Source organism: Lathyrus oleraceus, chromosome 2 (genome assembly GCF_024323335.1).
Source record: "Lathyrus oleraceus cultivar Zhongwan6 chromosome 2, CAAS_Psat_ZW6_1.0, whole genome shotgun sequence".
Classification (NCBI taxonomy): Eukaryota; Viridiplantae; Streptophyta; class Magnoliopsida; order Fabales; family Fabaceae; genus Lathyrus; species Lathyrus oleraceus.
This window is the reverse complement of record NC_066580.1, coordinates 350,685,362-350,690,141: the sequence shown is the minus strand read 5'-3', so window position 1 is coordinate 350,690,141 and position 4,780 is coordinate 350,685,362. Positions and strand designations below refer to the sequence as shown.

General features: G+C 39.0%; 1 long non-coding RNA gene across 3 annotated transcripts; it reads right to left on the bottom strand.

Annotated features, from left to right (window-relative positions):
- Nucleotides 1-414: 414 nt before the first annotated feature.
- On the bottom strand, nucleotides 415-3,488 carry LOC127121413 (uncharacterized). 3 transcript variants are annotated; one of them, XR_007803445.1, is made up of 7 exons: nucleotides 3,133-3,488; nucleotides 2,373-2,480; nucleotides 2,160-2,263; nucleotides 1,666-2,046; nucleotides 1,505-1,568; nucleotides 1,008-1,394; nucleotides 415-929 (listed from the first exon to the last, which is right to left on the bottom strand). It is a non-coding gene; the product is annotated as an uncharacterized LOC127121413 (long non-coding RNA). The 3 variants fall into 3 exon arrangements; XR_007803444.1 differs by having other exon boundaries at nucleotides 415-1,394; nucleotides 1,481-1,568; XR_007803443.1 differs by having other exon boundaries at nucleotides 415-1,394.
- Nucleotides 3,489-4,780: the final 1,292 nt, after the last annotated feature.

Genomic DNA, 4,780 nt, shown 5'->3' with positions numbered 1-4,780 from the left:
ATTGATGGTTGGAGCTCATGGCTTGATTCAAAAGACTTGCTTGATGGGTAAGCCTCAGGGAAACCCTAATCTGGGAAGTGGTGAATCAGATGAACTTGGTGGCCTAACTGTGCATCCATGACCCCTCAATCTTCACCTTTTATCAATATGTGTGGCCTAACCCTACTTTGGTCTTCTATGGGCATGGGTCTTGGCCTAAAGCCATGGTATTGCTCATGTGATTGTTAATGCACCTATGGTCTTGGTCATCCAAACAACCAAACTTCTGGTGTCTCAACCCAATTGCTAGTCATGCCATTTGATTCATGGACATTCCATTCAAACCTTAATCTTATGCCTTATTCCATGGCCTTGTTAACATATATTACCAAGTCAAGTTAATTTCTTTTCAAAGTCAGGCATTCAAGTCACAAATAAACCAATGTCAAACCACTTTTCAATCCATTTCATATCATTTTAAACCATTACATTTGATTCTACATAATAAAATACAAAACTTGACATTTTTGACCAATTTGTTGACTTTGGTCACAATTGACTTTTTGGTCAACTCTGACCAAAGTCAACCCAAAATCCAAAAACCCAAAATTCCATAATAACCATTAATTTAATGTCCATTTACAAATAAAATACAATGAAATTTGAATTTTGACCATTTGTTGACTTTGGTCAACAATTGACTTTTTTGGTCAATGTGGACCAAAGTCAACCTTCCCATTTTTGACCCTCTCAAACCTAATCTAACCCACTTGGCCTTGACACATCATCCAAAGATCTTAATTTGATATGATTTGCTTGGTTTCTTCATTTTCAAGCAATTTAACTCATTTTCATGTCCATGACCACCATACCATAACTTGGGTACCTTGCCTTGACAATCTATCTTTGCTTTGCTGAACTGGCCATGCATTCACCAATAACTAAATGCCCTAATTACATGATCAAGCATGACACATACATGATTAATTTGACAAAGCAATAGACATGAATTGTGGTTTTGCACCCACCTTGACACACCTTGCCATCATGGTACTGCAACAGCCAAATCAAAACATGAACTCCATAAAGTCATGACATGATGACTGAAGTTGGACCAATGGTTTGAGCTAGGCCACACAACCATGAACCATACAACCTGAACCTGCAACAGACAAAAATCACGGGCAATACAATCAACACGCAAATGGTTCATGCACTGTCTGCAGCAAGATTGTAGAACAGTGGAGCAAACAACTCCTGCAAACAGCATCCTGCAATGTTACCAAACCATCCACATCTTGCAGCCAACAGGAAACCAAGTCAAAGAGCACTCTGCAGCATTGCAGGACCAATTTTGAGCTTCCATGAACCTTGTAGAACCATGCCAATCGTGCTTCATCACAAGCCATGCTTACCTACAATGACACATAGGAAAACCAAGTGAAGCCTTGTATTCAAGCATGTCAGAACCACAAAAAGGGGGCCAGTACACAAGACCTACAACCATATGCACCATGTCTACTACCTTCAACCAGCTAGGATACCTAACATTGTAGCAAGGTTAACCTGCATTGAGCCTTGAACATACCCTGCATCCAATAACCAAGCCAGTCATATTTCAGTCAATGAGGTGGAACCAAACCTGTAGCTAAACAACAATCAATGCAAGTGAAATCAGGAAGCAACCTTGAACCAGAATATGCACACCTGCAAATATCCTACAACTCATACCCTGTCCAACAATTCAAAGCAATTCAGTGGAAAATAGACATCTGCAGACCTTATTTCCACTACCATGCTACCATGGTCTTTTGGATCCTCATTGCCCTATATCATGGAGGAATATTTCAGTCCAAATCCATTAGTCTGCAGCATGAAACATCAATAATGTATAGGATCAAAGCACCCTGCTGCACCAAGCCAAAGGGCAAGTCCCAACCATGTTGCAAATTGGTTCTGCTGGAAACCATTTCCTAGCCTCACCAGACCACAACCCTGCAGTGAGTATACACCAACACGCCACAGTTTTGTCAGCACCATGGTTAAGCAATAACCTGGACAACAATCCTGCAATGAATGGTGTGGCACAAAATAGGGTCAACATAAAGGCCACAATCACATAAGCCAATCCTCCTGCAACATTTGGAAAACCATAACATTGCCTAATTCAATTGACATACATTGATACAAAAGCTTAACAGGGAGTTAACATGGTAAATGTCCAAACACTCTTGCATCAAACCAAATCCACACACTGCAGCAAACATCAACCATAGCCATAAACCTGCATCAACATGAACAGAAGCAAATCAAATATGAACACCCAAACCATTGCAATATAACAGGGAAGGTGCTAACAGTGCATAATAACATGAATTAACAAGCTAACGTACCAACCCAATACGCACAAGTGCTAGCCACAATGAACATCCCAAGCAGGCATCTCACAAGCCATGATCAAATTTGTACCATGAGTGTGGTTCAATGAGCATGCTCAAAGTCTACAGTGAATAACATGAACCATTTGCAGTGAAACCAGTGAGGGTCATATGAAAGACAAAAGGAAAGTAGATACACATGTTTGAGCTTGCAAAGCATTGGTACACATAACATAACTTTACACATGAATCACTAACATCCAAGCCAAGCTAAGTCATTTAAATCCACTCGCGACTTGGATAACAGGTCAACACTTAACTTGCTTCACTTAAAAGCTACCTACAACAGCCAGTCAAAGATGCTTTTTCATTCATTCATTAACCAACATTAACCAACTTAACTAACTGAGTTAACTAACTGAGTTTGCTATCAACTCAGTGAGTCATCCCTAACTAACTCCAAGCCACCCTCAACTAATTCTTAACCTCATTCCAAAGCTAACACTTTCCAAACCTAAGCTCTATTTAAGAAACTCATCACTCACATTTTCATCACCCTTGGAAACTCTGTGTAATTCTGTGCAATCACTCTCTGAAACTCTTCCCTCACCCTCACCAGAGCTCCATTTCTCTCTCAAAAAGCCATTGAAGCTTCACATTGAAGCTTCAATTTCACTGGAGCTAAACCACTGCATTCTCATTTAGCCAGTCTCAAATTCAGAAGAAGAAAAAGAAGGAGGAAGAAGGAGAGTGTAAATCAAGATCAAGAACTCACCTGCTGAAGTTTTCCGATCGTCTTCTCCGGTAAGATTGTTTCTCTTCTGTGACATTTTCTCGCTTTGAGCGTACCGGAGTGTAGCATTGAGGATAGAAAGTGAAAACCCTATGGTGTTAGAGGTTAATTCAGGATCAACGCCATTTAATTTGACTTAGAGAGGCTAGGGTTCTTCCACTGTTTAGGCTCGATTCGACCAATATGAGAACCATTTCCCAAATCCGTTTCCATATTCGTGTTTAGCATAGTTATGTGCATCCAATGGTGGTGGTTATTTAGGAAAGGCCGCCACCGTCACCGGCGACGGACACCGGCGCGGTGAGTCACGGTGGATGGACGGTGAGAGGGAGTGAAGGTTGAGCGTGCGGATGAAGATCCATTTGAAATCTGTTGACTTAGACAAGTCAACAGAGGTGTGAGGTTTGGGCTTAGTTCAATTAGGCCCAATGATTTCTCTTTCACACCATACATATTATTAATACACCTCCATGTACTTTTGGAAAGAAGTTGAACTGGGCTTAACCAAGCCCATTAGCCTATTTTATAATTCACCTCGCATTTCCAACGCGCACCCCCCTGAGCGCTTGAAAGTTGGAGTGGGCTCAAACGCAACCCAAATTCATTTTTACTTCACACACCACCCTTTTTTTGGACTTTGCTTCCTGCACAAAAAACTACATTGGGCTCATCCTGCAGCCCAATAACCAGAATCCAGTTCATACCACCTTTTCTATTTCACACCTCCTGATTTAATTGTTTTTCTTTTATCTTCTTAATTGTTTTTTTACAATTTAATTAGTTTAATTAGCACATTGTTAGTTTAATTATGTTAGGAATTGAAAATTAGGAATTAAATCATGATTTTAGGATTTTAGGATTTAATTAGGTTTTTAGGAGTTAATTAGGACTTTTTTGTTAGAATTTTAATTAAAATTTTGTTGATTAGATTCAATTAGAAACAATTAGGCTTTGAGTAAATTTAGAATAATACCATTTTCAACATTAGGATTTAATCAACTTTAGACCATAAAATTTGACATATTTTACAATTGACCATTTTGCCCCTATGGGCTTATTTTGGCATTTTTTGTGTTAGAATTGCATGATCCCTTTAGGATTAGAATGTGACATAGGAATTTATCTTTTCCTTACAATTGTAGGACTTATACATAGGGTTCTTAATCAATATTTTGACCAATTTGTATATGCTCCCTTAGGACTTCTAACTTATAATTTTCAATCAATTTCTAAAGCATGAGCCCTTAGGATAGTTTCTAACCATTACTAATTTTGATTAGATCCAATCCTAGTTCCCAAAAACAAAACAAAACCCATGGTTAAATTGATCAAAAGCAATTTTGATTGATTAAATCCTTTGAACTTGTATAATCCCATAGTCTAAGTTGAATGACCAAAAGACCCTTGGTCACTTAATAAGACTTTTCTTCCAAGCTGTGGAGCTCAAGGCCTCAAGACAAGATCTTCAACCAAGGAATCCTCAGTCATACCAAGCAGCAGATTATTCAAGAACATCAAAGGTGGCATCTTCAACACTTGTTAAATCAAAGTTAGAAGAGTGTGACACGAGCCTTAAGCAATAGAGAAGGAGTGGGACTGGAGTATTCCTACCCCCATTATGAGTATCTTT